Consider the following 10,660-nt stretch of genomic DNA (forward strand, 5'->3'; position numbering starts at 1 on the left):
GTAGGAAAGAGCATGAGCATTTTGATGGAAAAATGAGATATTTATTCTTTGCTTACCTTTGGGATAACTTAATCTGCACCCTTCCAGGAGCAATTCCTTGGCTTCTCCTGGAGAAAACCCCCATGGCAGAGGCAGTGTGCAAAGGAGCCCAGAGCTGTGCTTGGAGCAGAGAGTGCTGAGAGCTGCGTGTGCCTCTGCTGCCCCAGGCTGGCAATATCCCCATGGAACAGACTGGGCAAATGGGATTAGAGGAAGCACAATCCCTTCCTGGAAGAGGTTTTCTCCTGTGCAGATCAGGCACAGGGCAGGAAGGGAACTTTGGAGATCAGCTGCTTTCCCCCAGAAAGCATCACTCACACCAGCATGGATGACATGACCTGTGCCCACTGCTCACCATGCACCTGGCCAGAATCAAGAGCAAAGGTTGGTTTGGGTGTGAGCACTTGAAAGAACTTTGAAAGAGAAGCAATCACCTTTTGCTGCTTCTTTCTTTCTTGCAGATGCTGGGATTGCCTCTGGGCACATGTGCTGACTCCCTGCAGGGAACTGTCAGCCCTGAATGCCTGTGCAATAACTGCAGCTGCCCAGGCAGACACAGGAAACTATTCCACACATGAAATTGCCATGACCCAAGGCACTCCTGGAGCGAGAGTGTAGAGAGTTAGAGCACTGATCCTGCTCCCTGCTTTCCCAGTAGTGCATGAACATGATTTCATCCTGATCCTGAGAGCTCCAAGGACAGTAACAACTGAGGTGCCACTGATGCTGCCACTTTTCTGATGGGCCTGGCCCAGAACCATAGCCCAGCAGGGGTCTGTGGGACCAGTTCACTTCCCCCTCCCTTCCTGCACTCTGGGCAGTTCCAGGAGCCATCTGATCCCTTTCCTAGGTTGCCACCACAGCCTAAGCTCCCCCCCCCCCACTGGGCCATGATGGCATCTGCGTTCCCAGAGCCAGCGAACGGCTCCGGCCCTCGCACCACTGCCGCACATCAGGCCGGGCTAGGGGAGCTGAAATAAAGCCTGGAACTCTCAAGGGTAAACTGGCACCACAACCACAAACCTCCCTCAGTTGAGAGTAAAGAGGTGTCCCTGTATTTACACACGTCCAGGAACAATACTCCTCTAGAGCAGTTGTGGATTTACTTTTTTATCAGTTGAACTGGCACTGCTGCCACCTGATGCCATTAAATTCTCCATCCCCACAATCCCTGGTTACCCTTGGCTGTGGGGTTTTTGCTGTCCCACAGTGAGTTAGGAGGGATCTCTGGCCAGCCTTGTTGCCCAAGAGCATTCAAAATCCTAATCCTCACTTCTCTGACTACTGAATACCTTAAATGCCACTCTGCGTTGTGCAAAAAAGTGCCTTGGTCCCACTGGGAACTGCACATCTCTAACAGCTGTTCTCAGTTATTCCAACTGAGTAAAATAATTATTAAGGAAAAGAGGAACCAGTTAAACCTAACAACTTTTGCCTGATGTTTTCCTCAGGAATGAGTTAGGAGCGCAGTAGCAAGGCCTTCAGACAGGCACAGTGTCTGATATAAACTATATCTGTGCACACATAAAAAATAGGTTATATATAAATAGATAGCTATATGCCCTAATATATAATACATATTTATATTACAGAGTTATGTAAGGCATAAATATCTGCCCTACATCTAACCAAAAATATTTATCACCAACTACCTCTAAATTACCCCCTGACCCCTGATGCTAGGAATGTAACATTTTTAGGGATCCTAAAATCAAACAGATGCAGGAAAATAAACCACGATTTTATGCCATTAATTCCAAGATGTTTTCCTGGATGTGTGCTGCTGCGTCTGTTTTTCTGTAAGATCTTGTGCCTTATCCCTGAAGTGCACTCAGAATTGTCAGGATCATGAAATCCATTTGGGATTTTACTGTTGCTGCAGTATCCAGTGAGATGAGTTTTTTCAAAATTATTTCTCTTGGACCGAGCACATCTCCTCAAGTTCCTTCTCACTTTCTGCATCCTGGAAATGCAAAAAGGGAAAAGATCAATGTACAGCTCAAGTGAAACAAATAAAAAGCATCATTTCCCTTCTTTCTCTCCAACCCCAAATCAGTTTTTAAGCATATCATGGAATCCTGGAATGGTTTGGGTTGGAAGGAGTCTTGAAGCTCATCCAGTTCCACTCGCTTCCACTGGGCCAGGCTGCTCCAAGCCCCGTCCAAGCGTGAGTCTGAAAAACCCCAAACAAGTCCCAGATCTAGACAGCCCACTGGAAGAAAACCCAAAATTAATTAGAGCAGCAGAGCCTGGCTTCAGTCTGGCACTTCTCCTTGACAGCACGCAGAGCTGAACGGAGTGGTCAGGGCACACTCGAGGGCAAACTGGGAGAAATCACGGCGGGGTCTGCCCTGGGATGGAGACCCAGCGCCGCGACCGAGCGCCGTCCCGCTCGCCCCCCCTCCGGCCCCAGGGTGGGTCGGTCCCCGCAGCGCGCGCCCCTTCGGCCGGGCTCGCCCACTCTCCGTGAAGAGGGGCGGGAGAGGGGGCTAAGCAGAAGCTGCGGAGACAGGATCCCCTCATGCCGCTTCTCACCGTTGAAGTCCCCGGTGTCGGCCACCACCGTGGTGTGGTGCTTGAGCTGGTCCAGCGCCGACTCCACCTTCTGCCGCTTCACGGGGGACACCGACACGTCCGCGGCTCCGGGGGACTCGCGCGCCCAGGAGGGACGGTAGGTGCCCGAAGGGCACCGGCCCGCGCGCTCCCGCCGCCCGCCGCCAATCCCAGCCTGGCTGGGCGGCAGCGGCCAATCAGGAGCGCGGACAGGAGACGGACGAGGCCGGGAGGAGCCGAGGCGGGGCAGCGGGAGGGAGAGCGATTCTGATTGGCTGGTTCGTGAGGGCCGGGCGGGGGTTCGCCTTGGCGACCGTGACGCCGCCATCGTCCCCGACGGAGCGTATCGGGGGAGTCTCCTGGCCCCGAGATCTCTCGGGCCCGGAACCTCCTGTCCCCGGAGTCTCCGTGTCGCCAGAACCCCCGGCAGTCTTCCCCGCGGCCGGTACGGCGCCCGACCCGCCCCTGAGCCACCCGTCCCTCGTGGCCGCGCGGGGCCCGGGCGCGGCCGGTGCCGCAAGGTGGCGGCGGGCAGCCCCTGAGGGAGGCGGCCGTGAGGGAAGGCTCGGGGCCGCGTCGGTGGTGCCCCGCTGCAGGAGCTGAGCGCTCTGGGCTCCCTTCCCCGCCGTTGTGGCAAGGTTCGAAATGGTTTATCGAGTGCAGCTCCAGGCGCTGAGAGAGCCCTCGGCCCAGTAAGGCAGGTGTTTTGGGCTCGTGGTTCGCCTGAACTTTATTTAGGCTGTAAAAGAGGTGATCTTGTTAGTGTGGGCCCACTTGGAAATTGTACTCTCCAAAACATCTACAGAAGGAATTACCAGTTATTTCAGCTGGGTTATTTAATTGTTAAGGAAAAGAGAAGACAAACTTTTGCTTCTGGAAACAGGATGGCTCTTGGCTGGAAATGTTGGAGAATCCGTGTAACAGGCTCCTAGTCATGGGGTTATGCTGTTCCCTCTTTCTGTATGGTTCCACTTGGGACAGCTGCCACAGTCGTTCCCCTTCCAGAGAGGCAAGAATGTGCTTTTGTGCAGCCTTCTCATGCTTTGCCCCTATTCTTAAGACACAGCTATCCAGGCCGTAACATCCTTCCTGTTGAATGTCAGTCCCCAAACCCAAAAGGAAATGTGTGGTTTCAGACATTCTGCTGAGTTTCTGAGACTCTCAGTGACAAACCATTATGAAAACCCAGTGAAAGAGACGGAGATGGAGTTATAACTTAACTATTTTAATAAATCTTGTACAGTGCATGGTTATATCATTGTCTCCTTCGCTCAGTTACATCAATGTACAGTACTTTATAGCAGTGTCTGCAGGCAGTACAAACAGAACAGATGCACAGCTCAGTCGCGTGGAAATTTGTAAAAGTGGCCTCTGCAATAAGGTCTACTGAGCTATTTGTTTTAGGAAGTGCTCCTGTGGCTCCCGGCTTTACAGAGCTGTCATGTACACTCCTGTTAAAATCCCAGATAACTGTAATTCCCTGTGATTTGCTTTCCTCTACACCCCAGGACTAGAAGATGGTGTGTTTCCTAGCTCAACATTCGTTTTTATTTTCATTTTAGAAACTTTTTCGCCTCCCGTGCTTGCCATCCTGCCTCCCATCTCCACCCTAATCCGGAGCCAGGGCTTCTCAGGAGGATTGTCCTCTTCATCCCTCCCTGACAAGGTGAGTGCCCTTCTCAGATCCTAGCAGGGCTGTGACTAAACCCAGGATCCTCCCCTGCCTGCACCCTAATTCTGCTGGTGAGAGCAGTGTCCTGTTTCAAATGAAGAAAACAGATTATCCATTGGAGACGCTTAAGAATGAAGCCAAAACTAAGGTGCACTGGTGTTCTCAGTTTTAGACATGAGCTCCCCAGATGCTGTTTTAAAGCTTTTTCCATTAAATGTGCAATGACAGGCACAAATTTGGACCAAGACTCAGCATGTGCTGAGAGAGAAAACCCAGCTGTCCCTGGGCTGTGGGCAGCTCTGGAGCTCTGTGTGCTTCACTGCTTTGCAATCAGATTGGTCTGTCAGTCAAACAGAGCTAGAAATGCAATGTGCCAAACTTGCTGTGGACAGGAACTACGCTGCTTGCTTGAGTTTTGAAATGGTGAGTAAATTTTGGAAGCATAATCGCTTAATTCTGCTTCTAGGGAGAGGGATTTTCCTCACCCCTATTTACAGATTGCTATATACAAATGCACATAACTTTATGAAGGAAAACGGGAAGTAAAGAGCATCACCCTGTGCTAAATTAGAGGGGTTTTTTTCTTGTGGCCATTTAATTTGTGTTAAACCTGCCTTTCCCAGTGTGCTTTGGGGTTTCAGCTATTTGGGAATCATTTCAGCTGACTTTTTGCAGTGAAAATGTGAAGATGGGGACAAGTGACCAACACCCTGGGAAGGGCTGTGGGTGTGCCTGGGTCGGGAGCAAACGGTCAGGGCTTATCTTCTCCTGGTTTGAGGCCCGGTTTGGCAACACCACCGCAACATTCCAGTGCAGGATCCGTGCCCCAGGGAAGGGCTGCACAGCTGCCCCCAGCCCCAGCCTCTGCATCAGCAGCGGTGGGCGGGTGGAACTCACCTATTTCCAGATTCAAATCCCTTTGTTTGTCATTCCTGCTCATTTCTAGGCACTGAAAGCTCATTTCAGCTGTTCAGAGATAGCACTAGCTGGTCCATGGATTTAAGGAAGCAGCCAGACTTTGGGAATGTGTGTTGCCATTCTAGCCTTGTCCAACGAGGGGGCACAGGGGGACAGGACAAGGACAGGCAGTTGTCACCGGCCCTGTGCTCGTGGGCTGCAGGGGACACCTGCACTGAGGAGGAAATGGAAATGGAAATAGAAAGGGTTAGGTTGCCCAGAGAGGTCATGACTCACCATTCCTGGAAGTGTCCGAGGCCAGGTTGGACAAGATTTGGAACAACTTGGGCTTGTGACAGGCATTCCTGCCCATGGCAGGGGGGTGGAATGGGATGAGCTTTAATGTCCTTTCCTTAAACCCAAACCATTGCAGGGTTCTAAAGCCTTATTCCTCTGGTCCAGGCTCCAAGCCTTGAGGCTGGCCTCTCTTGTGCTGTGTGCCACGCCTGCTCTGCCAGGGGAGAGTGGGGAGCAGGGGACAGCCCTCGGAGAAAAGCTTTGGGGGTCTTTTTTTGCTTGAAGCCAGCCCTTGTACATCCAGCCCCGTGTGAATCCTGCTCTGATCGCATGCACGGAAAATTTCAGTATAAAATATATAGTTATAAAAAAAATACTTCATGCAAAATTAAAACACCTTTCCCAGTGGGACATGGTCTTATTGTCAACCCTTCCCAACAGTGTTCAAGGAATTGTCACTCTGATGGCAGCTGGACCCCAAGGGGAGCTCTGCTGCATCTGGCCTGGGCCAGGAATCATTGCTTTCATTCCCTTTTTTTCTGCACTACTTAGGGCTAAGAGCTGAAATAAAGCAGAGAGACTTTAATTTGCAGAATCAATCCTTTCCTGGCGGCGCTTCGTGATTTCTTGGAGCTCCGACTCCCCTCTGCTTTTCTGGAATGGAAACAAAACAGGCAGTTTGGATTTGAACTTCAAGCTGCAGTTAAGTGACAGTATTTAATTAATGCTGTAAAAGTAGAGCTAGTTTCAAAGAGATAAGTGATATCAGTAAAAAGCAGATTAATTAGTGGAAACAGGGGGATCTTACAGATTTGCTCAAAAGACACTTTGGAATTTTTACGTGTGTTTTATTGCTGGTGTAGGTTTGGTTGCATTTTTTTTCCCCACAATTGTATTTTTTAAAATGCCTGTTTAATGAGCTATCTGACGCTGCTGGTACAGCCCCCATTCCAGCAGGAATTATCCAGAAAAATGCTTCCCTCCAGCTGGTTTTTCTCCACTGTGATCTTGCTGTAGACTCTGTTTCCCTCATCACCGCACACCTTCTTCAGCTCCTCTCTGTTGAGGGAGAAGAGCTGAGCTCCGGTGAGGATGCCCAGGTGTTCCACGGTCCTGGGGAGACACAAAGTAGGGAGGTGACGATTGTGCTGCACGTGGCCTCGTGCCAGAGGTGAGGAGTTGGAGATGGGAGGCCAGGAGCTGCAGTGGGACCATATCACGGGGCCCTGGGGCTGTTCCAAGGTGGCAGCTGCAATTCCAGTAGCATTTCAGGCCTTGGATTTAGTTAGTTAACTGTTTATCTCCAAGAAAATATTTATACCAGAGAAAGGGAGTGACTTTGGGCTCTGAACATTCTGGTTATAGAGCCTGGATTGAACAGGGTTGAAATCTAATTTGCAACACAGGCTCTGTAAGTAAATCCAAGTGGCTTGTCCCAGGTGAGATGGTGCCGGTGGCCTCCCCCGCTCCTTCTCCAGGGAAGGACGAGCATTGCACGTGGCAATAGGGCAAATCTTACTCTTTGCTGAATGACTTGGCCTCCAGCCAGGCTTTGACTTCTTCAGTGCTGGATTCAAAGGTGAGGGGCACGAAAACTTGCTGAGGCTTTTCCACTTTGAAATTCCTGTGGGGAGGCTGAATTTTATTGTTTGTGATCTTCTTTAGCAGCTCGTCGTTCAGCTCATCCGTTTGGTGAATAAGTTCTGTAGAAACAAGTAGGGAATGAAATCAAGTCTTCAGTCAAAAATGCCATTAAATGTTTGTGGGGAAACTGTAAGGCAAATGGGGATGTGGCTCAACATTCTTATTTAAATTCAGCCCAGAAAAGTGATTCCCATTTTCCTGTGCCCCTGTGTTGCCATTTATTTTGCTCCCATCACCCCTTGGCTGTTGCCTGATGTGGAAGCACAGTTCTGTGAGAATCTACAATTGGAGGTTTGGAATTGAGACCTTTTCAGTCCTCTCTGCTGCTTCTAGTCACTAATTTGCTGATCGCAGAGCTCCAGGTTTTGCTCCGCAACAGAACAGAAGCGGCAGGAAGCACAAACTGGGAATGAGCAACACAATCATGATGGGATGAGCTTGAAGGTCCCTTCCAGCCCAGGGCATCCTGTGCTTCTGTGAAAACTCCAGTGACTCTTCATCCAGTGTCGCTTTCCCCATGAAACTCCTGAAGACTGTGGAGAATAACTCAGTGATACGAACAGATTTGTGTCCTTGTATTGTGGAGCTTCCTGTCGTCCCAGAAGGGCTCCTGCTTCCAGGAGTGGACAGGGTGGGATAAGGGGTGAGGTGAGCAGGGCCCCTGATCTCTCTCCTGCTCTGTGAGCCCCACAGCACGTGCAGGGTGAGGGAGTGATGCGGATCTCCTGTTTGGCCGGGAATTCTGTGGAACCACATGAAGGAAGCGGCCAGGCGGGCACTGTGTGTGCCGGGAGATGAGCAAAAGGAAGTGAGAGAAAGGGATTGACCTGAGCTGTTCCTTAGACACACTTAAACATTTTGGAAGAGAAAGGAAACTCTCTCCTTGGGAGGAGGAGGAGGAAGTTAGAACTGGAGGAAGGAGGCATGGGGTGATCACTTATTGCCCTGCTCGGCCCGGGCCGCCCGAGAGCCCCGGCGGTGTCACAAGCCCCAGGGCTGCTCTCTTGGCTCTTGTCCTGCCTGGAATGGCCTCCAGACACAGTGCTGCTCCATTGCTGTGATCAGTAAAAGGTGCAGGGGAGCCCCTTGGGCAGGTCTGGTCCCCCGAGCGCCCAAACCCAGGGGAGCCCAGAGTGGGACACACACGTGCGTTCTTTGGCGTCCTGTGCGGAGTGGCGCGACAACATCTCAGTGCCCCACTTATCCCCGGCGTAGCTGGCAGGCAGCTTGTGGGTTGGGCTGGATGGGCCATAGCCCCTGGGGCTCAGGTCTCCTTTGTACCTCTGGTTAGACTGGTTAGAAAGGGAAAGAAAAGTAAGAATTTTTTTTGGTCGTTTTTAATTTTCTTAAGCTTTCTGCCTCACACCCACGGAGGGACAAACTGCCGTGTTCTCCTTGTGCTGATGTGGGGCTGGGGAGACCTCAGGTGGAGCTGCATGGAAGAAGTTAATTTCTGGGAATGAAGAACCCAAAGCAAAGTCTGAAGTTTGCGCAAGGGAATTCCTAGTTGTGCCAAACGTGTTCGATCTCATTGGAAGGCAGAGCCTCACTGCTCCGTAGCTGGGATGTGAAGCGGGACCACTGCCAAGGGCCTGGAGCGGACTGGAAAGTTTTTTGACGTTTTGATTAAACTAGCAGGGATTTATCCAGAAGCCTGCTGGGCCGCCTTAGGCTTTGCCCAAACGCTGCAATACCAAAATGGGGAAGCAATTCCATGCTTCCCTAGGGTGTTTAGAACACTCCAGCTCCACATTTCTGCAGTGCAAGTTGCAGTATTCAGTTAATTCTCACTTAGATGGTGTTTCCATCTGCCTCCACTCCAGTAACGTGTTCCTGGTGCTGAACTGAACTGGCTGAGGGAAGTGTCCATCTTTAATTTAACCCCCAAGAAAAATCTTGATGTGGAAAAATATGGAAAGCAGGAGGCTGGTGCACAAATAGGAAGGATAGGCCTTATTTGGGAAGACGATCGTAGCAAAATGTGAATTTTATCATAGGAGACTCAGGAATCTCCTGGCTTTGTCTACTTCTGAAGGTCTGTCCTGATTGGTGCATAGTATCCTAAGAAATCAGGGAGGTCTAATGACAACATTATTCCCAGAGGCAGATTGTGCCCTGCAGCTGATACCAGTCAGGTATTACCTGACTACAGACCTGTTTGAGCTCTTCCAGTTTCACCACATCCAGGATATTGTACGGAACATAACCGGCCTGCCCACTCCGGTTGAGCAACTTCCACCACTGCTTATTATCTTCCAACACCTGAGAGAGGGACAAAAATAAATCTGCTGTGGGAAAATGGGATTTCAGGCATAAACAACCAGGATATAGCGGGGCCGAACCATCCAAAAGGTGAAGTTGCCAGAAGGACATCACTGAGGCCAGGAGCTCTAATCAGATCTGTTGCTCTCAGATGCAATCCAGGACTGAAACTTTTCCTGGAAAGCATCAGAATGTATCGTAAGGATGAACAGGAGAGCACCTCTGCGTGCTGAAGAACTCATAGTTCCTACATAATGTCCCTGTTTCTCCAGACCTTTTTTTCCTAATGACTGAGTTTCTGATGTCTTTTTGCATTAAAATAAATAATTAAATAAATAAAAAGCCACATTTTGCAGAGAAACCTTTTCCTCAGGTCACAGATCAGTGTCAGCCCAAGTCACGTCCCACCTTGTCCAGCTGCCAACAGTGCTGCAGTAAGAGGAAGGTTATGAGAAAGGTGCTTTTCAGAGAAAACAAATCCTCGTGGAGGAGGAAGTGGTGATAAGGAACCGACCCAGCGGGGGATGAGCAGGGCTCTAGAGCGAGTTGTTGTCCTCCCTCCTCACTGTGGTTAAAATGGGACCGATGTCTTTGAGCTGAGGAAATGACACGACACAGCACAGGCAGCCTGCTCCAGCTTTGGGTTTGAGCAAAGCTTTGTGTCACTGCTGAGATACCACCAGGGAAAATGGAGTTGGTGCTTGTTGCTATCCCGAGCTCTCTCCTGCCCCTGGGGGACACACCTTTTCCAGGAGCGGTCACGTACCTCCAGGATTTCATCCTTCAGCACCGAGAGCTCACTGGCGTTTCGCGCGGTGAAATCGTAGCGGATTTTGGCAAATCTCTTGGGCACAGCCACCCCCTGGGCCTCGAAATTCCTGCAGAAGAGAAGTGGCCTGAAGTTCATTAACCTGAGCTAGACTGTTGGAAGGACTCTGTGTGGAAGCTGGAATTGTATTAGAGGATCATCATAAACTAAAAATATATGTGACAATGTGGCCAGATTGCAATGAATCTAAAGACAGGACAGGGTTGGCTCGAGCTCACAGAGCTGCTGCCTCCAGTGTAAACTAACCGCCTCGTGAAAGCAAATGGTTTTTCACAGACATTATTCAAATAAAAGGGGAAAGGGGAAAAAAAACCCAACCAAGAAAAAAGGAAGGTTCCCATTAGCAAAAAAAGCCTACATGAAAAAGTGAGGTTGTGAGCTATGGCCGAAGGGCCGAGTTTGGTGCTGATTCTCAATCAATTCAGCAAATGACAGTGCATTGATGCAACTGTTTTTTTAGTCAAATT

General features: G+C 50.3%; 1 pseudogene across 1 annotated transcript; it reads right to left on the reverse strand.

Annotated features, from left to right (window-relative positions):
* Positions 1-6,398: 6,398 nt before the first annotated feature.
* Positions 6,399-10,242, reverse strand: LOC309585818 (epidermal growth factor receptor kinase substrate 8-like protein 2; annotated as a pseudogene). Its single transcript has 5 exons — positions 10,131-10,242; positions 9,245-9,364; positions 8,247-8,394; positions 6,978-7,161; positions 6,399-6,571 (listed from the first exon to the last, which is right to left on the reverse strand). The product of its transcript is annotated as an epidermal growth factor receptor kinase substrate 8-like protein 2 (transcript).
* Positions 10,243-10,660: the final 418 nt, after the last annotated feature.

This window comes from Coloeus monedula (assembly GCF_965178545.1).
Source record: "Coloeus monedula genome assembly, contig: HAP1_SCAFFOLD_479, whole genome shotgun sequence".
Lineage (NCBI taxonomy): Eukaryota > Metazoa > Chordata > Aves > Passeriformes > Corvidae > Coloeus > Coloeus monedula.